Source organism: Rhea pennata, chromosome 1, assembly GCF_028389875.1.
Source record: "Rhea pennata isolate bPtePen1 chromosome 1, bPtePen1.pri, whole genome shotgun sequence".
Taxonomy (NCBI): Eukaryota; Metazoa; Chordata; class Aves; order Rheiformes; family Rheidae; genus Rhea; species Rhea pennata.
This window is the reverse complement of record NC_084663.1, coordinates 154,613,001-154,640,702: the sequence shown is the minus strand read 5'-3', so window position 1 is coordinate 154,640,702 and position 27,702 is coordinate 154,613,001.

Genomic DNA, 27,702 nt, shown 5'->3' with positions numbered 1-27,702 from the left:
TTCTGTTTCATTTGACAATGATATGCTAATTATGGAGTACAAGCTGTATCAGATTTCGAAAGAATGAATAGAAGAAGATACTTGTACAGTATGTTAAGGGAAGTATCTCAGAGGGGAAAAGAAGACTATGATAGAAGGCACAAAAAGGAGCCTGGTGAAAGAAAAGAAACAGAGCGCTGTTTAGCAGACAGAAAGAGATAAGGTAAGAGTTACTGAAAGTGAAAAAATAGCACGATCATCTCTGAAAAAAAAAAAGAGAGTGACAGAGAGAGAACAGAACCTTACAAAAGTGTTTGACAGTTCATATTGGAACTTGTTACCTTTGGATTGTGACTTTTTATCCAATAAGTGAGATCTTAATATAAAATGTGTGAACGTAGAATCTATCTATTGTTCTCATGGGATGCTCCTGGAAGATAGTAACCACAAGAAAATGAATTATAAAATAAATGAGTCAAATTTCTTTCCTCTATTTTATAGCAAGCTAAAGAGGCATAAAAATGCAAGCAAATCATCCTCATTTTACCTCATATTTACCTCATATGATCCTCATATTTTTTACTTAGCTGTCACACTAATAGGGAAATGTATCTCAGCATATTCACTATTAATTTCTTTAAAGATGACTTTGAATAGAACTTATGTTTCTGCGATATATTCTCCCTCCACAAAAATACAGGAAAAAATAGTTTTGTTGTGTGACTTATTCAAAAACAGTCCCATACAAGAAGTAAAGTACCTGCTTAGCTTGGTTTGAAAATCACTACCATGAATCTTAATAATAAAGTGTCATAACACATCTAGTATTAAAAGCAGTATTTCAGACTTTGTCTCCATTCAAATTAAATAGCCAAAAGCACATTCCATAGCTACCTTTTTTAAAATGTTTGTTCCATGGTAGGAATACTTGCTCCTTGATGTGATATGACTGCATTAAGTCTCTAGAAATGCAACAACCTACAAGCCACAAAATTCCCTTGATTAACCTGCTGCAGGTAATGAAGAGACAAGAATTGAAAGGGAGTGAATGTTTGGTGTGTATAGGGGGGGGTAGGATATTTACATGTGTTTTCACCTTCTCACTCCACTAGCAACAATCAACCACAGCCCTGAAAGTCTATTCTTATCAAAATAAATGTGTATTACAAAAGAGGTTCAATGCCATGACAGAAAGGATATGCTATCTGGATACTGACTATAGTCCAGAGAGAGAGGTATTAGAACGGTTACTAGGAAGACACATTTAAAACAAACTGATGTAACATGGAGATAAAAATATTAGTGACTAAAATGCCATCTCTCCAATACCTATTAACTATTTCTGCATTTGGTGACATAAACAAACACAAAGGATCATAGAATCATAGAATCAGTAAGGTTGGAAGGGACCTCTGGAGATCATCAAGTCCAACCTCCCTGCTCAGAAGGGTCACCTAGAGCATGTTTGACAGGGTTGCATCCAGGTGGTCTTTGAAGATCTCCACAACCTCTCTGGGCAACCTGTGCCAGTGCTCTGTCACTCTCACAGGGAAGAAATTCCCCCTCATGGTCAGGCGGAACTTCCTGTGCTTCAATTTCTGCCCATTGCCTCTTGTCCTGTCACATGGGACAACTGAAAAGAGTTTGTCCCCGTCCCCTTGACACCCTCCCTTCAGGTACTTGTACACATTGATAAGATCCCCCCCTCAGTCTTCTCTTCCCCAGGCTGAAGAGGCCCAGCTCTCGCAGTCATTCCTCACAGGGCAGGTGCTCCAGCCCTCTGATCATCCTTGTAGCCCTACGCTGGACTCTCTGCAGTAGCTCCATGTCTCTCTTGTAGTGGGGAGCCCAGAACTGGACACCGTACTCGAGATGAGGCCTCCCCAGGGCTGAGTAGAGGGGCAGCATCACCTCCCTCGACCTGCTGGCAACACTCTTCCCAATGCACCCCAGGAGACCATTGGCCTTCTTGGCTACAAGGGCACATTGCTGGCTCATGGTCAACTTGTCATCCACCAACACACCCAGGTCCTTCTCTGCAGAGCAGCTCTCCAGAAGGTCAGCCCCCACCTTGTACTGGTGCCTCGGGTTATTTCTCTCTAGGTGCAGGACTCTGCACTTGCCCTTGTTGAACCTCAGGAGGTTGCTCTCTACCCAGCTCTCCAGCCTGTCCAGGTCTCTCTGAATGGCAGCACAGCCCTCGGGTGTGTCAGCCACACCTCCCAGCTTGGTATCATCAGCAAACTTGCTGAGGAGGCACTCTGTCCCCTCATTGATGAAGAAGTTGAACAGGATGGGACCCAGGACTGAGCCCTGGGGAATGCCACTAGCCACAGGCCTCCAACTAGACTCCACGCCACCGATGACAACCCTCTGAGCTCTGCCTTTCAGCCACTTCTCAATCCAGCTCACTGTCCACTCGTCTAACCGATATCTGGCTATCTGGATATCTGGATATCTGGCTCTGTCTTGTGGCACATTATATATGCTGGTCTGATCCAGGAAAATACTCACATGCATTCCTGGGCTTCACTGGAATTTCTTTTGTACTTAAATTATGCTCTTTAGCACTTGTCTCTGTTGGTCCCAGAGCTTTCAGCACCTACAAGAACAAGCCTTTAGCAATCTTAAAGAGGTTCCTCCTACGGCTGTTAGAGAACAAAACAAGAGCTGTTATTGAAATAGCTGCTTTTCATACTGATTTGACCATATTTCTACTGAAAGTTTCACAATAGATGTGCAATCTACCATTTGGAGACACAGATTTAACAGTTGGCAGGTCTTTTCCTCCTAGCTATCCTCCCCATCCTAATCCCGCCTCCAAAACTACCTAGCTTTTGTAATCCTATCATGCAGGAGATCTAGGTGAAAACCTGGCCTTCACAGTCATATCTGAATAATAGAGCAGGTCTCCAGTCATCTAGATCACTGTCCCATCCCTGTTCAAGTGTCTGGTTTTGCATCTAGGGAAAATGAGAGCACAGAAAGGATGATCAGGAGATACCCAGAGGGTGTACAAGATGCCAGATCTGAGAAGGACTACTAGTTTCCATTGTTTAAAGTAGCCATTAAGTCAATGTAATTTTTGTCATTGACTTAGTTAAGTCAAGGTTTCACTCTATTTCTTTTATACATAATTAAACAGGAACATGTTATACATGACTAAAAGTTGCAGTGGTAAAGTGAATTTGAGTATTCTTATTATGAACACTTAGCATGCTCAGGGTGGCACTGAAAAACTAACTAGCTTCGAAAAAGGAATGCAAACACCCCTGAAGAATGGTTGGGAAGGAGAGGGAGAGGGATAAAGTAGGGGAGCAAGGTTTCAAAATGTTAAAAAGACATTGTGGGCTATTAGCAGGAGGTATGCAGCAGGGCTGGACTTGGAAGCGCAAGGAAGATGCCTGGTCAAGGATGGGTCTAGCATTAGTGAAAGTCAGAGGTAAGGTCTGGTATGCCTCTCCACGTCCTCCTGCTCCCCCCACTTCCACAGCCCCAGGACTTCCTGGCCTCTGCAGGCAATACCTTCAGGCTGAAGGGGCAAAGCGTGTGTTTGTGTGTCTGTATGTCTGTGTGTGTATGAGTGGGAAGGAGAGGGGGAAGCACAGTCACCCTACTGGATCCAGCACAAGGGTGAGGCATGCTGGAGGGCTATGGTAGCCAGACAGAGCAGAACACCATCTGCATATTCCACAGCCATGATGCATTGTCTGTAATTTTCACATTGCCTCAAGGTGATGAAGAAGCAGGTTAGAAGCACAGTCAAAGAGATGGGCTGTTTTCTCACAAATCTAACAAACGTTTTCAGCCTAGCACCTGGAATATTTCTCAGTGAGTCCACAGTTAAACCAGAGTTTCTTTGATTAAGTTAATGTATTCATGCTGATGTAACTAATAGTAAAATTTGATTCCCTATGGACATGTCTCCCATTCATTCACCCTGTTTGCTACTGCTCCTCCCCACCTCCTCTGAAATGATGGATTTTCATTAAATTGAAAACATCTCCTCTCCTCATGGTGTCATCACAAGCACCATAATGTGCATGTCTCGTATTGCCAAGCATTGCTTAGCAACAGGACCCTGTGTTCTGCCAACTTTCTTTTCACGCTGTCAATCTGAATTTAACTGGAGTTGCTGTGTTGTGTTTCAGAGGACTGACTACATGTCAGTAACGTGACTGATGAATGCTCCAAATATACAAACACAAATTGGCACTGACCCCCTCTATTTATTAGTGTGTGTGAATTTCAAGAAGTCATTATACATTCATGTATTCAAAGACAATTATTTACAATCATGATAATTAATCTTGATAAGTTCTCATAAAACATAACCAGTTGGAAAGTATAATTAAACTCTTTCAGTTGTAGAAGTAAATTCAATACGAAGATTCTATGGTGTTGCACTCTATGGCATCTACTACATCCTGACTAGTCACTGATAGTGAATAGTCAAGTGTCACTGTTGTCCTCAAAACCATCGGTCATTTGCTACTTAGCCAAATAAAATGCTGAAACTTCTGCAGGTTTGTATTTGCAAAAGAGCTCAAAAGAGCTTGATTGCTGACAATATTCTCCATTAAATAAGTTATCTGGAATTCCACTGAGTGGCTCTGGAGAATCTGATGGTGGCTTCTCATGCTATGCAGTGGAAAGCTCATCTTGGCTATGCTCAAAGCACTATGAAATCAGATGGAAAGGCAGGAATCCTGGTGGTTTAGACATGTACCTTGCAAAAATGAGTCCACTGCTTATTGTTGAGGACTAGTTGAACAGCTCAGCTTCTAGCTTGCTACTTTTCAAGTTCAGTTCCATTTGAGAAATCCAAATTGTTCTTGGTTTAAAATCATATGGTTGGCTCCTCAGCTTCTAAATTGTCCCAGTTCCATTGACTCCGATCTGAATTTCATTAGCTGAAGATCTGACTATTTGATTGTAATAACTTTTACCAAAGTCACTGAATTAGCATTTATATATTCCCATTTCTACACTAGGATTTTTCAATTGATTCCATGGAGAATGCCTCTCAAATTACAGGCTGTTTCTTTTCGGAAAGCAAAATGGAAATACATGATACATGTGTAGGACAGGTTTCAGTGTAGTTTGGGGCACAAAAAAATAGAAGTGTTAATAACATTACTTCAGTAATTGAATGCTTCTAGATTTTATTTCACATGCTACCCTTGAAAAAAGGAGATACCTGCCAGAAAAGGAGAAAGACATTCAATACAAAGAGAACCTACAGTATACCCACATATATGTCTCAACATAATTAATTATTATGTCTCAACAGAAATTCTATTCTCAAGTCACTAAACAATGAAGTTCAAATACAACATTGTAGCTGGGATTCTTCTTACATAGTCTTAGGAATTTGGTTCAGTTTGCTAAATATACATGTTCAGTGTCATCTGAAATGCACTCTGGTATCCCAAACATCTATCTGGAACTCCAATTAGGACACTGTCTTGTGCCTTTCTGAAGGGGCAGATGTAGCCCACACAGGATTCCAGAGGGCAAATGTTTAGGTTAAACTGAAGAAGCCCTAGATATCTACAGCGAAGGTATCTACAACAGCCTTACACAACTGGGATTCAGTACCACATTCAGACTCCTGTATTTGTCTTTTCACAGTTATCTATACATAGTTATCTGTATGTAATCCAAGGATCCAATATGAACCTTCCCATAACAATAAAGGAACATCTAGAGTGAGCTTCAAAGATAGGTGTCTCCTGTCATTTCAGGATGCTGCTTTTGAAGGGTGTGAATCTTGCTCAAATCCTGCATCATATCTTCTATCTTCATGCAGTTGTCTTGCATATCTTCAGATGTCTCAAGTGATACTATGTACCTGTGTTTTTGACAACTGGATCTTACCCTCTAATATCTCAGTGGTATTAGACAGTCAATAATGTTTGCATGCCTAGAGGCTTTTTTATCAGTCAGTAGGCACACCCTATTAGAGACAAGCCTATGTGAAATAACAGCTTCTTGTGATTAGAAAGTGACAAAAAAGCAAATGTTGATGCCTTGTTAGGCTTTGAAACAGTTTGGCCAAATAAGCAAATCATGAATGGGAATAATTCTGACATGTTTTGGAAAACCCTTATGCTGTTGTTAATTTGCTACAGTAGAGGCTCATCAGAGATACGTCTGTTACTTCACCAATCTGCTATAACACTAGTATTACTGATGTTCCTGAGAAGACAATTACAGAAATCCAATTGCTGCTGGTGCTGCTTCCAAAATCAGATTCAAAGGGATTACCACAGAGATCCTTCAGAGAATGATTTTGATAGGAAGATTTTGAGCATAGTGGGAGGTAATTCTTGACAGGTAGACAGTTTCTCCCCAAATTTACTCCCAGAACCTATGTTTCAAAGTCTCTACTTTGTCATATGACAAAAGTACAGGTATTCACTGACATGTGACATTGTCTTTTTATGGGAACATATTTAGACGCACAACGGGAATATGGATAGAGGACTACGGAGAAAGAATGGTTAGAGACTTTCTATCGGGTCATTTCTTAACCTATCCCTTCCAATAACTGCAAGGCTACTTAGAGGATGAATTAATTGTTTGGGCTGGACCCAGTCTGCAGGCAACAGTCATTTGTGCTATAAAGTGTGAAAGTTAAGATGGAACTTTGCTAAATTCTCTGGTATGTTAAAATGTTCGCATTGTTTCAAAATGTGGTAACTTGATTTTTTTTTATAAGTAGATCTTTGTCCTCCAATATCCCTTACTCACTCTTACCTTCTTGGAGCTTCTTCTGTAAATATTACTGCTGATGGGACTTTCCCCTTTTCCAGTTTTTCTGTATTTCTCCAAGTTTAATGTTTATTGTGGGTTTTATTTTACTGAAACAATATACTGTGCTCTCAAATGTAGTAATAATAATAGTAATAATAACTGTATAACTGAAGAAAGTCTATATGTATATGCAACATACGAGTTGAAATAATTATGTCCTGAGGGTACAGACTTTTCAGAGGTAGAAATAGTGATCTCACTGAATTCCTGACTTCTTGACCAATCTTGCAGCTTTCTGTGAATCCAGTATGATACAAATGGCTACCTGTATCTCTTCAAATAATGATATTAAACTCTTAGCATAGGTAATTTAGCAGAAGCCAGCCAATCACAAGGTAAGAATTGTTTTCCTCTGCTGTAACAAGCAGCTTCTTGGAATGTTTGTTGCATTTCTTTTCATAATTTGCTGCACCTGAGCAACCTGAGTTCAAATGTAGGTGCTTCAAACCTCTCATATGTGGCTACCTCACTGTAGATGTGCCCTAAACTCTGATTATGTAGAGCTTTAGTAGAGAAGTTCTCTAGGCATATGAATGTCCCAAATTGCTCTAGCTACGTATCTAGATGCTTGGGTAGGTAGCAAGATGCTTGGGCCCTTTAAAGATGGGAGTGAAATAGCTATTTCATCTCAACTTCCAAACAACATCAGAAATGTTGTATGCAGCATCCAGCACTCACAAAGCTTGTAGGTATATGCTTATTTCTGCGATGTCCACCAGTTTGATTGCAATTAGCCAAATCATTCAGAATTTATTAGATAGGGCCTGACAGATGGATAGTGTCATCACATAAGCTCCATTTCCTTATGAAAGTAGCTTAAATATTTAATAATTCTAGATGTGATTCTAAATCAAACCCCCATATCTTGAGGTTGAACATTCCAGAAACTTGGTAAAATTTGGATCCACAGCTGAGATTAACAGCCAGCTCACGGCTTTATAACAAGCTGAACAAAATCTCGGAGTTTGAATATTTCCTAATTTGGGGGGCATTTGTGCACAGGCCAGAACTGTATGACTCAGAGCCATTTCTAGTTAATTCTGGGAGTAGAGAATGTTATCATTTCTTTCATATAGTCATGTGACATCCAGACAGAAGCACAGAGTCTTTTCCTGTAATTGATACATACAGAAATACTTTATTTTTAAAGCCGCAAAGTAATATGAAAGGAATCTAAGGAATAGATAAAGCTAGATCAATAATCTTAAATGCTGCTTGCTAATGCTGACCTAAGCATATACCAGTAGGATAACAAACCACCTGCTAATCCATCAAAAACTGAATTAAAGCAACATTTCAGTTGCATGGCCAGGGCTCAAAACAAGAAACAAGGAAAAATGTCTTGTCTGTGAAAATACTCTCCTTTCCTCTGGTACAAATATATTATCCAGTGAAGAGCATCACATTTCAACATCTCCTTTTATATACACGCACCCACACATAATCACTCTGTTGACTTCTTATTAACTAATATTGAAAGAGACATCCTAAAACATAGATATATTGCAACCATGGCAGTGACTGAAGCACTACCTCACCTAGTTCTGAAAAACTAGCCTGTGTACTCAGATCCAGCTTCCTGAAATACCTTGGAGTTCAGTTAATTTGCTCTGCTTTTCCACACAAAGACAAATTTTAGGCTCCAACGGTCCAAAAGTGAGACTGGAACTTAAACCCACTGTCATGACCATGGGAGCCCAGGCTGGAGTCTAAAACTGGAAGAACTGCACGATACGTTCTTATTTTGTTGTTCTTGATTGCCATCTCCAGTGGTCAGAACTGCAGCTGAGGGCTGACCAGCTCAATGCTACAAGTTGCATTATCACAACTCAGGGCACAACTCATTGCCACAACTCTAGGCCCTCAGGGAATGCCGTATCCCCTGATGGCCTAGGCTCAAGAGATGTCTGGGAACAGGCCTGCTACAACCCTGGATACATTCAGACCTTCTCCACAGGTAGCTTTGGCCACTTCTTTCTTTCTGCCTGTTCAAATAGTTATCAATCTAATCATTTTTTCCTACAACCTTGCCATTTCATTAAGCGTGTTTTGAGAGAAGACAAGGACTTTAGCTTCAGCTTTGAAAGAAATTGTGTGGATGAAGTCCTCTGATCTCAGGTTTGAATTTAGGTGCATTGGAGAGTCAAGATTTAAGACTTATTTCTGACCTACTTGTGGATGCTTACTGAGCTTTCTGATCATAAAGAGCCCTTACCTCCTGATTTGTCCACAGATTCTCTCTAAAATGTTTTATAGGGCTTAGACAATTTTTATTTTTCAACAAAACTTCAAAATCTTTAAATCTTTTTTGAATCTTTCCCTAAAATTCTTTTTCTAGCTTTGCCTACAAAGCTATTGAATTTATGGACATTTTTTTGGACCCTTCGTGCATCCATTTGAGTGACAAATGGGAGTCAATCACTTTGTTTTTAAAGCTCAGGCTCCTGATATGGGAGTTTTCCATTGACTCGCCTGACTGTATTAGTGCAGTCCATAGGGTGGTAGTGGTGGGAGCCACTGCCTCCCCATAGTTATGTGGAAGAGTTTTGTCCTGGAGAATGGCTATATTTGTCTAAGAATAAACTGTAAATATTTGCTGTGTAAAACCACAATTCCTATTTTATACTACTCATCTTCCTATCAATGAGATTCAGATATATGTGTATAATAGCTTACTGGCATGCCAAGAGCTTCAACAATCCCCAAACAGATTAACATTGGATAAACTAAACAGACAGCTCAAACAATCATACACACTCTTGACTGAGTCAGCTTATACTGAAAAACCACATAATTCAATCATGTAAGAACATTTTGACTTGACTAGTATTATGCAATCCATGGGAGAAGTACTGCTTAGAACTTCTCTCACACGTAAATATTTTACTAGGCATTTAAAAAACAAAATCATGAGAGAGAAGAAAATGTTACTATTTGAGTGCTTCCATACTAGCTGATTTGATAATTGTAAACATTGTCGCACAGTTTTAATAAAACACAGTTTTACCTGAAACATGGAAGGTAGCCAACCTTTTAAGGGAATACACAGTTAAGTGATTGTTTTTGACTGCAAATGGGCTCAGAGGAGTGGAAGAGCTCCTTTTGTTATTTGCAGAAGGAGCTAGAAGCTTTACAAATAATATTTCTCCAGTGATTAGACCACTTCAGTAATTCATATTTTGTTCATCTGATAAATTTTCTCTGTGTTTTACTTTATCTGATCCTACCATATCAGTAGTGGCCCTGACAGCTAAGGGTCTGGGAATACTCAAATTTGCATTACATGGCTTTTCATAGTAATGTGCTTTCTAACTTCTAGTATAATGTTCACTTTAAGAAGTCACCTATTCAAAGGACGAGCTGTTTTAATTTTTCACTAATCACACAGCAGAAAGAGAGACTTGCCTCAGATGAGAATGACTGTAGAAGTCTACTGACTTGAGCAGTATTACTCTGTTATGCAATTGCATCCCATTTCTTTCTCATGGACACATTTTTCTGTAGTACAAGGTCAACAGAAGCTATATCAAAATGTGTAAATCTTTCTTACTGGAGATTTCAAAACAAACACAGGAACTAAGATTTGAGAAAGCACTTGTAGTATTCCTATGGATAACACCACATGGATTTTGTTCTGTAGCTTTTTATAGTATGAAGTGTAGGAGTTATGGAATATGCATGCATTTAGTAGCTTGTTCCCAGGAACAAGCACTGTACAATAGAGCTTGGAATTAACCGGAATAAAATTGCTTCAAGAAGTCATGCTTTAACAAATGTCATTACCCTTTCGAAAATGTTCATGTATTGACTCATATTATAAATGCAATTAGTTACATGCATATACGTGTGGGATAAGTTCCAAGGATTATGGTGCAAGTTGGTGATTTCACCAAACGGTCTCTTTTGCGCTATTTTAATAAACTAAATCTTACAGAATTATGACTATTTACAGTCAATATTTATGAAGAAAATAAGTTGCTTTCTTCCTGTGAAAGCAATAGTGATTTTACTTAGTGGAACAAAATGTGAAGAAAATATTTGATATACAGGAGGTACAGGGGAGATTGTTCAATACATAAACTATTAAGTAAATAAAGGGTATCTGAAGTTTTTGAGGATAACTTAGCCAAAAAAAAGAAGAGTATTTTTAAAAAATATTTTCGACTATGTAATAGCCATTTTAATTTGTGTGAAATCCACTGATTTCAGTGGAAATCAGCCCCACCTTTTAATTGCTTTGTCCCAGTCACAGATCTTTTAACTACTTGTCTCTTTTTGTACATGCTTGGATCGTTTCTCTTTAAGGCAGTCGTTGGTGATTATTTCTGGCCTCATCAATGTTGGAATAGCTGTTTTCTTCAGCAGGTTTACTTTTGATTCACAGCCTTTTGAACTTGAACTTTGAACTCAGCCTTTCATATATTCTAAAGTCGCACTCTCAACACTGCACTGAGTGAATAAATATTTTTATAATGACCACATTCATTTTTTTAAAGATTATCCCTAACCAGTGTTTTCCTATGCTGAACTTCGGCAGGGATCACGACACAAAATGAAATCATCAGGCTGAGACACAGCACATTGTAATTGGCAAATCTTAAACACTTGTAGTTTAGTCATTCAGTTTCTTCGAGAGAGCCACATTTTAATCCTCTGACTAGTGACCAGATTGGCACATGTTGGTGCTGTATGGAAAGGATCTGGTAACAGATGCTCTGATGGCGTTTCTGAATTCTGGTCACAATCAAGAGTTCAGAATCGCTCTAAGCACCTATCACACCCGAGTCGATAACAAACACTCCATAAATATGGAGAGCAAACAAGGAGCAAGAGCCCTATTTGAGAAGGGGGTTTTTCCTTTCCAGATAAGTAGCACTAGCAACACTGAATGACAGAATAAACTCAGAGGGGATTAAGTGTTGGATGATTGTGTCACGGGAAGGAGAGTCAGGAGCAAGTGCATTAGGCACAGTAAGTAGGTGTTGTTACAGAGACTGAAGTGAGGTCAGAGATGGCTGTGTCAGAGCAGAGGATGAGTAAGATGAGCAGGGGAGAAGCTCCATGCTGCAGATGGCTCAGCAGGGAATGAGGATGGCAAGTTTTGACGGTTCTGCGGGGTGTTGCACCTTCTGCAAAAGAAAAAAGCCTTGCAACTCCTCACAGAAGCCTATAGGAAATGAATGGAGGGAGGTGTGCTGGGTATGTGGGAAGGTATGTGAGGAGCTGTGGGGGAACAAGGAAAAAGGAGTCTGAGGCAGGCAATGTGAGTCACAGCACCCACCACAAAAAACGTGAAAAGGCAGTAAGCAAGCCTAAGATTACACATGAATATTCACTGCAGGGGGGTGGGAGAAAGAACAGCTGAAGAAGAAACTGAATGACTAAACTACAAGTGTTTAAGATTTGCCAATTACAATGTGCTGTGTCTCTGCCTGATGATTTTATTTTGTGTTGTGAGTTTCAATGTCCAACATCTTAATCTGCTGGCAACTCGTTCAGCTGCATAATATTCGCATGAGGTTGTCTAGAGCATGTCCATAGAAGCATTTCCCCATTCTACTCAATGCACTGCTCCCTTTGAGAGTCCTCTGAAATTATTCCCATCTGGCATGTCTGGAAGCAGACTCTCTCAGAACAGAGATGCAGTGGCTGGATGGCACCGTGCTCACATGAGGAAAAAGCCTCTTTTTGTAGTGAGTGGGCTGAGCCTCCCAGGTATGTCTGCCCTTATCCAGTAGGAGATCCTTAGTGGGCTGAACAGCTTAGATGATCAGAAGTGGATTTTAAAATTTTGCAGAATTTTACCTTCCTGGTTGCTTATTGATCATCTAGTTCAGATGGATAGAAGGTGAAAGCTGTTACAATTTGGATGATAGTGTTCAAGAGGGTTTTGTGAAATGAGCTGGGGCATTCAGCCAAGCTCCAAGTGAAAACGTGTCAGCGATGCAATTGACACCTGAGCTGTTAATCTTAGTTGCCAGTGATTGCAGTGGATCTTGCTTCATGGTGCTCTTTTCCCTGTGAAAGATTGCTTCAAAACAAAAGATCTTTCAGTCACTGATTGAATGTTTCCTATAGTTCTCACTTACTCTCAATTCAAAATCAGAGCTTAAATAGTAAACTTTTCTACAGCAATTGTGCTTGCTGCAATATGTATAGAAACTCAACATATTATCTGTTTTTACCAGCAAATAGAGATAACCATGTCTCCTTCTCAGGTCACTTTCCTTAAGTGTGCAACCGTTATTCTTAAACCATTTATTTAAAACCTTGTACTCCAACTAAAATTGGTATACTGCTACAGTCCCAGCTGGAATCAGAAAGGAAGTTGGATTCCTCTCTTTGTACAGGGCTCAAATGTACTCTACTTGATTTTGCAGTGTGAAATACTACTTACTCAGAATAGGAACATGTCACAAGCAATTTGACAGCAATCATCCATCATCAAAAGTACAGTGTAATGAAGAATCAAGCCCAAGATTTCCAGACAGATCAATTCTGCACAACTATTTTGAAATCTTCAGAAATCCAGGAAAATGTTGGAATCAAAAATTGATAGGAAGGGAATGTTAGCCATGTCATAATACCTGATTTTGCTCAGTAAATATGTACATCTTTGGCCTGTGAATGTGATGTATAGGGCATAATTACATGTGATATAATAGTGATATCATTTCAGTCATTTTCTAGGTGTATCACACTGGCCAATCATAATGCAAGGATTATCTGCAAACTTTAAGGTGTTCATCTTTACTTCACCCTAGTTGTCAAGACCATTGCCAATGGGTTAAACTTACAAGCCAAATAAACATGTAAAAGGATCACATATCTGTAATAAGTATAATTAGCACACAATGGAACTATTGTAATGAGGCCAGCCAGCATTAGATCACTCATTTATTGATAACTTGCTATTAATAACTCTGTTAATAACTCCAGCTGACAGAGAGGGGTGAGGGCTTCATAAAGTGAATCCATCTGCAGAAAGTCAGCAGCATTTATCTCAAAGGCTGCTGACCTGAGTCTCAGCTGCAGGGCAGGCAGGCAGGCTCCGCGGATCAGTTCTCCTTTTCACTGGGATTGTGCGTTGTATCTCCCTTGCTGCCTGCATACCAGGGTTTCCCTCATGTGGAAGTCAGAGCACTAAGGGGGGATAACATGCACTCAAATCTTATCCTTACAGGAATTTGGGATGCAGCCAAAGTGACCTGGGAGCTGGGACTCATTGCCAGGTCCCTCCGTACAGGCACAGCCCCCGTTAGGTTTTACTTAGATTCTTCAATTTCATCTTATTTTCCTCATCCCTCTGCACGATTTACTAGTAGATTAAGACATTTCTCCAAATCGTTTTAGGCATATTCATTGTCCCTTGTGGTAACCTCCTGTAACACTTTGTTCGGCAGTTCAGACTTGACTGTATGTTGCCATTTGATACAAGAAGGGATATAGATGGGTTCCTTCTTATGCGTACATGAGACTAATAACTGTTCTTTCACGTGTATTCCTCTGAGATTTGCTCTGCTCTTTCAGGAGTAAATCACGCTCTCTGCATAATGATTGTAGCTGTCTATTTGCAGTATTTCAGTATGATTGCAAAATGTACATGTTGTGTGTTGCTGAATTCTCCTTTCTGCCATTCAGTCCCTTAGTCCCTCTATTCCTAACTCTGAGTGTCGCTGGCCTCCCGGTGCCACCCCATTTTTTCACCTTCCTCCTTCTAAAACCGTATCAGAGCAGGGTGTTTGTGAGCTGAGAATGTTTCATTCTTTTCCATGGACAAAATACACACCATGGTTTGCTCACCAAGAGAATTAATTCAGAAAATCAGTGTGAGCTTGTTATTAGGACAGATTTTAGAATACTATTTTCTTTTCAGTAGAAATCTCATCAATGTGTATTTGACTAAAATCTTAGCCATGCTATTTATATATAGCATAAATCTTTGTTAGGTTCTTTTTTTATTATCAGTAAAACCTATGTCAATATGATTTTCATGAGCGACATAAAATATATTGCAGGAATATGCAAAGTAAAATTTAGGCAACATATTGCCCAACACAATTTACAAGGCACGAACACTGTAATTACACACACACACAACAGACACATACGCACGCACACACACACACACGTGTGTGCGCACACATACACATACCAGGACACTGCCTAAAACTAATTGCAAAGCAGCATTAATCACTCCATGAACTCTGGGCTGACAGCAGTTGACACACAATGGCATTTGAGGCATAGAAAGTTCTGTAGTAGGACTACAATACTGCAAGCAGAGCTACTGCTGTCTCTCCTCTAAAAAGGTGGCTACATTCCTCCAGACTATTTTAATGAATAGCAGCAGCATATATCTTGCTGGATTGCTCTTAGTCATTTACCTGCTGTATTGTCACAGAGGTTATTCTCAAATATCGAGACTCTCTGAGGAAGTATAACCACAGTCTTCTACCCGTTTTCATCAAAACTGCCTCTACAGTTTCACCTCTTATCGGAAGTTATTTATAGGCATGTGGTTACAGGGCCACAGACCCCACTGAAAGAAATGAGATGCAGCAGCAAACCACTAGTAGCACTGATAGTCTAATAACAAACTCTGACTGCAATATGAAGAGATAAGGACTAAAAGAAGAATGAATGATCCTACCATCTTCAGGGTATTCCAAGACCGAGAGAACTGTCTGGAGTGAAGACACTCCTGAACTGTCAGTTAAAGATACTCTGTTTGCTAACATCAAAACTGCCTAAAGAAAAATAAATGCCTGATAATTTTTCTATCTTACAGGATAGGACCTGAAATATTCAGCTGATTCAAAATACTAAGGTCAGTCTTTGCATAATGCCTATGAATTTCAGAGTTAAAAAAGTAAGAACAAAGAGGAAATGTTTATGGAAACTGTTAAGGCCTCTGCAAAATGAGAGACTGGATAGCTCAGGGATTAAAACTTCCTGACCCAAGAATTAACAGAAAGAGGTTTGTCATGAAAGAGAAAGCAATAAAAAAGAATTTGAGGATGACCTGCCAGCACATAAAGACAAAAAATAGACAGTAAGTGTTCTCCTGCATTTGTCATTACTTTTCTACTTCTTTCAATAGCATTTCATATCTGATGCAGCAAACACAAGGTTCACCAGCTCCATTTTATCGACATTAGAGAATTTGCCTGGCTACAGCAAAATATTCCCCAGTAACACCCTTGGTACACCATTTATTACCCTCCAGACTTCAGCACCAACATCCTAATTCTCAGATGGCCCACCAAGAGGAAATACACATTCAATACAGCTCTGAACTTTTTGGGGGCTATTAAATTAAATCTCCCTCATCCTTTAATTTAAACTGCTATCGTTTGCACATTTTTCAGTGTTCTAAATGTTCTCAGTGTTTGCAGTTTTGGCACTGTTTGTACTGATTGCACTTTAAAGACAATACAGTCATGTTTTGTGAAATTCCAGAGTACTTTAATTTTTGCCTATCAGCTAAAGCCCTGCTGTGGCATCCACAAATTATGCACAGCAAATACCTACCCAGCAGCAGACAAACCATTTGCTTGTGCAGTCCCAGGTGCTGAAATTTTCTGTGCCTTTCAATCTAAAGATGCACATTTAGAATTCAAGAGAGCACACAAACTATGTAAAATGCCTCCTGTAGATTGATACTCACATCTACAGCAAAAATATCTGCAGAACACAGCAAAAACTAAAAATTCCCACCCTTCCTCAAAGCAGGTAAAAAAGACATTCCTCATGATGTATCCTGGCAGTAAAAACACAGCTCAAAATGTCTTGATAATTTCCATTTCCCTGCTTGCAAATCTTTGGCAGCCTTTCCTTCCCTTATTCTCACAGCTGTTGTGTAGAAAACAAACACTAATCATTTGAAGCTGGTATTATTCAGCTATCTCAAAGATATTATCTACTTCTGAATCTCTCAAAGGTATACTCCAACCTCATGCTACCACTGCCTAGACTGGAGACAGAAGCAATTCTTTTCTCAGATATACATGCTCAATAAAAAAAAAAACACTTACAGTGGTAGATATTAAAAAGAGTTTCCCAGATAAAGGCAGAAAAGAATGACAATGTCAGTTATGTCCACAGCTTTAACCACACACCCCTATTTTCATTGGGTTCCTAAAAACTCTGTCATCCTACTATTGAGAATTTTTTCTGAGCATCTTGTCTTCATGTTAAATGGTAGATAAATCTACCATACCATCTACTCCTAGAGAACAAGGAAGAAATCCTTTTTTCTGTACTCTGTGGAAAACAACAGTTAAGTTCTTGCATTTTCTTTTGCACACTGAGGGACACTAGTCATGCAAAGCCTTTGAACATTCACTGAGGACTGGCAGACTTTAGAGTCTTTATAATGAATGTGTGGCTTTATCTGAACAGGTCTTTGATCAACATCTAGGGCTCCAGATTTCCACACGGAAAATTCATATGTTTCCTAGTAGTGTTTGTTTTCATGCTTCTACAACTCCAGGGTGAAACAGTTCCCTAGATAAGGACTTTTGGTCATTCAAAATTTGTGCCAGCATTCTTGGGCATCCCAGCATCACCATTATCCCTTGATAATCAGCAGAATAAAACTGCTCGAAGAAGAGATCTATTAGAAGTAGCTTACCACAGTTCTTCTACTCTGAGTCGTAATCTTCTTCCTAGCAGACCGTCACCGTCCCCTTCTCCTCCAGGTCCAATAGTGGGCACAGAGAAGAAAGCTTCACTGCTCTAAAAACCACACCTAGGCAGCTCAGCAGAGGAGCGGTTGGTTTGGAGAGCTGGTGCAGTTACTCAGAGTACCCGAGGACGAAGTTGAGAATGTGGAGAGTTTACTCATTAATGTTGATCATTTAGGAGTCAGTCAGGAATTGATTATGATCCTCCATACCTCAGTGCCACTACTGTGTTTTACCAACCAGATTCTCAAGTGGCCCACCAAGAGGAACTGTCTGCTCACTGCAGCTCTGAACACTTTTTGTCTACAAATAGTAAGCTAAATCTCCCTCATCCTTTAATGAGAAGAATTAAGGAATATTAAAGAAAGTACTTATAGGAGTATTTTTAAAAAAATCAGAAGAAGCAGTTCCCAGAAGAGTGAGATATGAGAGTTTCACAGAAGAATCATGGGATTTTTTGAAGAGTTTTACTTTCCTCCTCTTAGTAATTTCCCCTAGCTATTCTACAATGCACCACAGGAGCAACTGCACAAAACAAAAAGCAAAAAGTACAGCAAATATCCACTACTAATGCTGAATTCATACTTTAGAAGACCATGCTAAGAAGAAGCCTATAGTGAAGTGTCCGGTCCTGTTCAACTTACTCATCAGTGACCCGGATGAAGCGACAGAGTGCTTCCTCAGCAAGTTTACTGATGATACCAAGCTGGGAGGAGTGGCTGATACACCTGAGGGCTGTGCTGCCATTCAGAGAGACCTGGCCAGGCTGGAGAGTTGGGCGGAGTGGAACCTCATGAGGTTCAACAAAGACAGGGTCCTGCACCTAGGGAGAAATAATCTCATGTACCAGTACAGGCTGGAGGCTAACCTTCTGAAAAGCAGCTCTGCAGAGAAGGACCTGGGTGTCCTGGTGAACAAGCTAACCATGAGTCAGAAGCATGCCTTGTAGCCAGTGGCATCCTGAGGAGCATTAGGAATAGTGTTGCCAGCAGGTCGAGGAAGGTAATTCTACCCCTCTACTCAGCCCTAGTGAGGCCACATCTGGAGTGCTGAGTCCAGTTCTGGGCTCCCCAGTACAAGACAGGCATGGAGCTACTAGAGTCCAGCATAGGGCTACAAAGATGGTTAGAGGACTGGAACATTTCTCTTATGAGGAAAGGCTGCGAGAGCTGGGTCTGTTTAGTCTGGAAAAAGAGAAGATTGAGAGGGGATCTTATCAGTGTCTACATATACCTTAAGGGAGGGTATCAAAAGGATGAGGCTGAACTCTTTTTGGTTGTGCCAGAAGGACAAGAGGCAACATGCCCAAACTAAAACCCAGGAAGTTCCACCTGAATATAAGGAGGAACTTCTTTACTGTGAGGGTGACAGAGCACTGGAATAGGTTGCCCAGAGAGGTTGTGGAGTTTCCTTCTCCAGAGATATTCAAAACCTGCCTCGCCGTGATCCTGTCCTGTGTGCTCTAGCTGTCCCTGCTTGAGCAGGGGATTTGGACTAGATGATCTTCAGAGGTCCCTTTTAACTTCAACTATTCTGTGAAGCGAAAGCCAGTTTTTTTCTAAACAACTGCTTCATGACAATTTATTCAGAATAGGATAGGACAGGACAGGATAGAATAGGATAGAAACTGAATTACATCTGCAAGTAAATCTACCCAGTTGTTAGAGAATGCTCGCAGTGAACTTGCTTTTCCATTTCTTCACACTTAGTGTAGACTTCTAAAGTTTAATTCAGTAGTCTAAACATATGTGCCTAGTGTCACCTGAGATATCCACGGATTTCCTTCATCATCTCCAGATGCCAGACCACAATGGATGGTCCTCCAGCCCCTTGCCTATGCTTCAAATCCTAGAGCTTCTCAAAGGGCAATACACTCAATTTAGGCAGCTGAATCAGACTTGTAGGTTTAAAAGAAAAAGACACAACTAATCTTTTTATTTAGTCTATTCTTTATAGTATAATGTAAATAGCTACATAAGGAAAGTGAGTAGAGGAGGATTACGTTCAGAATCTGTTTTGCATTTAACTTTTCAGAAAAGCACTACTATCCACCCTGCTTAACATTAAATATACAGCAGTTAATAATAGAAATATTGATGCCAATAGGGTATTATTAAGCCTAAATACTATTCATACTGCTTCTATAGTGAGAGTCAAGAACCACCTTTGCCCTGGAAGTCCACCAATGTTCAGTTTTGGATTGTTTTAATCCTTCTAGAACATGCCAGAGTAGTGTTCTCAGAGAATAAAACATTTGCTTCGTTTGAGCCTAAAGGTGAGGTTGAAACCACTTGTTTTTAAACCTCATACTATCTTCTATAATTAATGGTATGACCCTGACTACAGAGCTTGAAAGGAGTATACACATTTTCAGCTGCAGTTCTGTTTTTTTGTTTGGCAGCTAGCCAGTTTCTTAAGCTTTTATCTTTGAATACAAAAGGTTATTTCTAGAGATTGAGTGCTTCGTTTATTTTCAGTATTTTTATTGTTTTCATCTGCTAGAATCAGCAGTGAATGGACATTTGTTATTTCAAGCTGTTTGTTAAGCCAACATCTCCCAAATCAAAATAGGGAGAATAGTTTTCTTTCAGCAAGAATAAATGCCAGCAGCTCTTCTGCCATCTTGCAATCTTTCTTTTAAATAGCTGGTCTGGCAAAGCATTGCCATTTTGCCAGAAATGTGAGGGGCCGTTTCTCTCATGATGGATGTACCAGCACACCAAAACAATGGTCTTGTCACTCTGAGAGTCAAAGATCTAAAAGAAATGAAGGTCTTGTAACATGCTGTAAATATAAGCTATGCAATTAAAATAACACTCAGTGGTTGAAAGGAATTACACTTCAATTATATCATTGTAAGTTGTGTTTGAACGTGCTGAACTGATTTGAAAAAATGCACACAGTGCACAAGCCTATTCTCATGGAAGTCACTGGAACTTTTGCTACTTTACTTCCTTAGGAGACTGTGGATCCTGAATTTACAAGACTTTCCCACAATTATGAAAACGTCCATGCAATATTAGACATATTTCTCAACATCAGCATCCTCACAAGTGGAAGAGTACTCCTCAATACTTCCAGATGGCATGTGATTATCATAAGAAACTGTATTTTTCCTGACTGGCTCATACTCTTCCTGCCATAAATGCAGATATCATCCAGGTAACAGCCAAGGACTTGTGTTTTTCAAAATTTCATTTGTTATTCTCTGTACCCAGAGAGGAAAAAAAAATGACCTAAAGAGCAGAAGTGGTTCAGATCACACTTACCTGACCGAAGCAATGGCACATAGACTCAGGATCACACTGACTCATTTGTGCTCTCTTCCCAGCTCCCCATGTGCCACAGAAACCACAGCACCATCAACTAAAGCTGCTCAGGAAAATGGGGACAAAAGTTATGGGCCAAATGATTCTGCTGTAGTCATTTTCATCTGGAAAGCTCCATTCATATTTTGAGGTAAAATGCATCAACATCTTAGGAATCTGACTAAGCACATCAGAGAGGGCCTCATTTTCTCTTACACTAACTCCCCCTCCTCCCAGAGCAATACTTCTCAGCTTCTGAGACTCACAGACAAGGATCAGCAAAGCCAGTAATGTCCAAACAGCAAATAATGCATGAAGCACAGATATTGTATGTTATAATAAGGCTTAATCAACTCATGTGAATGTGGGTTAGAGAGAGAAAACTAGATTTAAAGGCTCCTCCTGAACAAGACAGTCCTTCACTCTGCCCTGAAATTAGATCTTAGGGTGCTCGTTGCTCTTGTCAAAGGAAAATTTTTTCATACGTGGAGGATCCATGCAAGACAGCAAGAAAAGAAATGACAGCATTAGTTGCACTTACTTTTGTAAGAGACCACAGAGGCAGTATAATATCCCTATTTTGCCAAGAGTAGAAGCGGAAAGATGTATTGGCTCTATCGATACTGCCAATATAGGTCACTCCTGAAAACTGCCTCAGTATTAGTGACCTGGGTGAGGCTGTCCAGGTCATAAGTTTCTAGTCTGTCTTTATACTACAGTTTTTCAGTGTAGCTTGGGTGTCCCAAAGATTTTCTCACTGCAGTGTGTGTATCTTTGCAGCGTCTCTACCATAAGGCTTTGCAATAACCTTGCTAAAGCCTTGCTAAAACTCAGTTACACCTGAATCATTTTATCACATAAATCCTGTGATACCCAGCAACCTATGTGAAAATCCTCACCTTTCCTTTCCTTCAGTGAAGCACTAACCAGACCTTGACACACTGTCCCTCAAAAAGTTACAGGACCAGCAGGAGTAGGAGACTGTAGGAAGCTTCAGAGAGAGATACCCTATTTTTCAGGGTCTTCATACAAAGATGATGTTGATGAGCACTACACCCGGAAAATCAGTCCACAATAGCAATAAGCAGCTTTATCATAGAATCATAGAATCAGTAAGGTTGGAAGGGACCTCTGGAGATCATCAAGTCCAACCTCGCCGCTCAGAAGGGTCACCTAGAACATGTTAGACAGGGTTGCATCCAGGTGGGCCTTGAATATCTCCAGAGAAGAAGATCTCCACAACCTCTCTGGGCAACCTGTGCCAGTGCTCCGTCACTCTCACAGGGAAGAAATTCCCCCTCACGGTCAGGCGGAACTTCCTGTGCTTCAGTTTCTGCCCATTGCCTCTTGTCCTGTCACATGGGACAGGAAAACTGAAAAGAGTTTGTCCCCATCCCCTTGATACCCTCCCTTCAGGTACTTGTACACATTGATAAGATCCCCCCTCAGTCTTCTCTTCCCCAGGCTGAAGAGGCCCAGCTCTCACAGCCGTTCCTCATAGGGCAGATGCTCCAGCCCTCTGATCATCTTTGGAGCCCTACACTGGACTCTCTGCAGTAGCTCCATGTCTCTCTTGTGCTGGGGAGCCCAGAACTGGACACTGTACTCGAGATGAGGCCTCCCCAGGGCTGAGTAGAGGGGCAAAGCAGAACTTATTAGCCAACTACAATAAGAATACATAATAAAAAGGCAGTGCTAGTGGAGACTAGTTCAAATCAAATCAAATGACAGAACACTGACTATTTGTTATACTCACTGGAATACCACAAAGATTCCACTGGAATCCCACAATATCCTCAACTGACTTGCAGAACTATCCTCTGACCACCCACAGCTGGCTTGGCCACCTCATGTAGCAACCACCACATTGCAAACTTTGCTGCTGTTGTCTTTGGCTTGCTGGTGCCCATCTGAGCTTCCCTGTCCCGCACAAAATGCTGTGAGGGTTCTTACTCTCCCAGAGAAGATAAAAAGATGACTGCAACAGGTCACAAAGTGAGAATTTCAAAAACTACTATTTAGGTCCCCAGGATTCATGTGTGTTTGGCCTATGGTATCTGGAGAGACAAGTATCTGTCATGGTACTAACAGTCTTTTACTCATGCACAGACATATGCTCCCTCATTTGCTACTATAATTATATTTGTCTTTTGAGAGATGTCTCCTTTGGCTGATTGGAAGTCACACTAGGACTATCTCCATTTGCATAGCACAGGCATTATGTTTCCACTTACCTTATTCTTTAGTAATCCTCATTCCCTTCCCTCAGACTGTGAATTCACTGCAGCATGTCATATCTCTCCCTCTCCTTTGCAACTCTTCACTGTATGCTTGACACATGATCCCACCTCATCATGGTCAGACAGCTCTGAAACAGACTCACGGACCTCCATTTCTGCTCCCTAGCAATAGTTGGGAGACCACCAACGGAGGGATCCAGACTCAGAAAAGAGTCTTAAAGAAACCAGATTTATCCAAAGGTTACTTGCAGAATCTTGCCAGTCACAGAATACTTGGCTTCCAGAAGGCCAGAAGTAGCAGGTAGTCTGGTGCCAAGTGAAGGGGGTGGCTCAAGGGGTGACCATATCAAATGTTCCTGTTAGCTGGAGGCATGCAGCCAGGTAGCAACTCGTGCTGATAGCAGTGAGCTGCTCAATTTCCTGCAGAACTGCACCTAGACTCGTGCTATAGGTTGGCTGCTGGAGGTTATCCCTGGTATGAGGAAGGTCTGGAGACATTTGGAAGCATAGCTCTTTTTTCTCCATTCTTCATGGTAAATACCCTTGGTGCTTTCTCTTCCTCTCAGTAGTTGATTAGGTCCACGAACCCTCAGGCTCACCTTGTACTTGCATATAAAAGAAGCATCAGACTGCACCGAGGCAGAAATACAGTCATAGGTTTGCTTTTCATCACCGTATATGCCAATCAATGTATTTGTAGAAGATGTCAGAGCAAGAAATCAGGAACGCATTCACAGGCCCCCTAATTTGCACTGCTGGCTTTCTCCGTCCAAAGGTCATTCCAAAACATCAATTTTTGTTTCCCTTTTGGAAACAGAAAGCAAAGGGCCAACCACTTCCTTCCAAAAGGAAGTTGAAAATGATCGCTGTCTTCACCTACTTGCAGGGATGGTCTTGTCCCTATTACAGCAAAAACTCAACTGAGAATCATAAGCTTTCACAGCATTATCCCAGGAGATAGATGACACTAGTATAAACTTTTTTATGTATTTCACAAGGGAGAAAAGGCTAAGTCTTCATTTGCAAAAATAAAGACACAGTAAGGGTTATTTTAAATGTCATGCTTGGGTCTTTACAAATGCTCTTAATTTGACAGAAATAAATTAATGTAATTCTCTAATTTTCATGTGGCCCAAGGGCCTTTAAACTCTTGACAAAGCTTGAAAAAATGTACCAAAAAATTGCTATTATTATCTCAATGGCCCTAGGGAAAAGAAATTAAAGGGGTAGTAATTAGTTATTATACATATGTGCATGTAATTAGATATTTAGTGTGACATGTAAACTCTGCTAATTCTATTGAAAAACAGAACAGTATGCAAGGATGAATATGTAAGACCATAAGTTCTATACATTTTCTTTCTCACTTAGTGATTAAATTTTTGATGTTTTTTGAAGGTAAAGACTCAATATCTTTTCAGAGTGTTTTATGCAAACGACCCTAAAACATTATGAAATAGCAACATAATCATGTTTTCCTAGGTTCATTAGGGAGTTCCTCGGGGAATCACTGCCTTCTTATGTTTAATAAAACAATAATATAGAGGGGGGAATCAAATATTTTGGCCTAAGAAAAAGAAAGCAAGTTAAATCAAATGTATTTTATCTCTATTATCTGAAAAAAGCATTTTACTCTTGAGTACTGACACCTACTTGGTTAAGGTCAAGCATGAAGTATGAGTCAAGCAGTTGCATTGTTCAGTTACTTATAAAGTCACTTAAATCCAAAAGTTCAGTTAGAACTTTTTTCAGTTATATATTGGGGATAAAAAATTCATTTCACATGGTATATTATTTAAGATTGAAATTCATATCAGAGGAAAAAATGGAAAGAGAATAAAATATGTTATCAATACCTATTTTATCTTTCAGAACTCCAGGATTTAAAACATGTCTATTCATTAAATTGCTGTCACATATTCATTTCTATGTATTCTTACAGAACATTCGCTATTTATATCTGCATGAAACAAACTCAATGACTTCTCAGGTCTATGCAAACATTTTAGAGAGGATCATCTTCTAGTCAGTGTATTTTGCAAAGTGTTTGGTGCTTTGTTTAAAGTTACTGATAAGTGACCATCCTCCATAGGAACCACTCTCAATCCAGGGCATGCTTTAGTGGTTGAATGTTCAGGTTCATTTACCTGTCATCTTTGATATGTTAAATTTGGCATATGCTAGTGTTGACTAAATTCTTGTTTTTTCAAAGATGGAGAAACTGAGTAATATAAAGCCTTATGGAGGTCCTGTCTGCCTTTCCAAGGAGTGATACTTCTGCTCTGTAAGTTGATGGAAACATTTTACAGACTTAAACACTGCAGATTCAAGCCTGAAGTGGACTTAGAAATATCCCTAGCCTGCTCATGCTCTTCCCAGGATAGCTTCTTGACAGATATTGTGAAGGGGGAACAAACGGATAAGAGAGAAAACAGCAGATGGAAGGAAAGAAGTAGCAGAGGAGAGCTGATGGAGACAGAAAGAGGAAGGAAGGAGGATGGAGAAACAAGGAAGTAGTATTATTTTCAAATAATACTTGTGATTTTCATTTGTCTAACTGTACATTCAATTTTGCTGTCAACTTAATAATTGGCAGATTATGTATATTTACTTCTAATATAGTCAGTGCAATTGCTTTTGAAATTCATGTTGAATTTTAAATTATTTCTGACACATCAAATTAGATTTCCTTTAGAGTTTTATTTGTTTGTTTGTTTGTTTATTCGTGTGTTTTTCCAATCAGACTGAAAACGCTTGGGGAGAGGGGTTTTAGGAAATCAGAAAATAATTACTCCTGCAGATTAATTCTTTTTATAGATCAAGTATTTTTTCTTAACAAAATGGAAGATAGTCATGGTATGTCATGACTCTATCCATATCACAATGTATAATCTCTTTTTACTCTGTACACAACTTCCTTTTGTGCCAGATCCTCAGCTTATGCCAGCTAGTATAATTCTGTTGAAGAATCAGATGTATAAGTCTTTATTAGTTTTCTAAATATTCTATAGAAGAACCATTTATGGATTTATACTATCATGGAGTAGGTATTATAAATTCAAAATATGAAAAAATATATGAAATTTATTTGTAATCACACATATATCAGAGCACTGTAACTTCCCTGACTCCAGGCAAGCCACGTTTGAATGACACCAGCACAAACTAAATGGAAGTCAGAGCAATGTATGATCAGTGCTTGCAGACGTGGGACTTCAGCTATATGGGTCATTTTTCTGCCATGCTCAAACTGATCATGTTTTGCAACACAGCATGTAGTACATTTTAATTTGAGCATCTCAGAGCACTTTATGAAGACTAATGGTTGATACTTCACAACAGGTCTATCTAGTAAGGATTACTGCTGCTACTATTTGTCATCTATTGAAGGTTATAGCAGATTTGGTTTTATTGATTGATGTGATACATTGCTTTTTCTCTTGAGTTCAGAAATGGAATGGGTGTCTTTGTTGCCAATAGATGCGGTCTGTCTGAGGAGTAGTAAAAAGGCATTCTGTATTTTAGTGTTTCTCTTTTCTATGTTTAAATGATAAGCACTGGTGTTGTGCTACTGGGCACAGAGGAATGCCATACACATGAAAGGATGAGAAACAGCTCCAAGGAAATACAGTCTAGAAATTTTCTTTAATCTCTTTCTTCTCCACCTGACCTCCACTATCCTTATCCATGACATTTGTATTCCTCCCTTATATTTCTGCTTCATCTCCCATGATATCTGCTGCACCTAAACAAGCCTGAAGAGCAGCACAAGGTTATGACCTCTCTCTGGCTACCTAAAGCATCACATACATAAAAATCACAGTCCCTGTCAGCCTGAAGATATGGAGACACATCCTTTTCTAACCATGCTCTCATACAGACCATGTATAGGTTTAGTAACATATATATATTAAACAGACATTGGCGGAAGTCCACAATCAAGACTTAGTTGTGGAAACATCATCTGCCAACAGTGAGCAAAATCTACAGTTTTTCCCTTAAGCATGATGGTTTCAACTGGCCTGGTTTATATGTTAAAGTCAGCAGCTTTTGAAAATGTGATACTACTTCCTTCACACCTCTTTGTTTTGTAAATGTATAGATTCAGCAAGTCATAAAAATCTACTACTTCCCTAGGGAAAGGAATGACAAGTCAGTTTAGCTTGAATCATCATGATAGCATAATTACTTGCCTGGACCTATATTCACAGCCATCTTAAGGAATAGGCTAACACTCAAGCCCACTCATGGTGTGACTGATGATGCAACACATGCACAGTATGATCAGCCTCCAGATTACATTTCCTTGTGACGGAGAATCACTCTTCATATATACATATAGTATATAACAAGCCTAACACCTTCTGTGTCTGCGTAGGCAAAACTCCCACAGAAAGCAGTAGGAAATATCTCTATATGCAGGATCAAGATTTTTTTAAACTATGCTACTAAAAACCAAAGTTCATCCCTGCAATGAGTTATCAATAAAAAGGAAGAAGATAGTCTGAAATGTGCTCCTTCATCTTTTCCATCCATCTCATCACCACCTGCTCCTGAAGTAGTTTTTCCTTTAACAATTCTTCCACCCATCTAGACTGTGGATTCTGTTTTAATTTTCTATTGTTTCTCCTTCCAAGTCATGAACTTTCATCCTTTCCTGAGTAACAA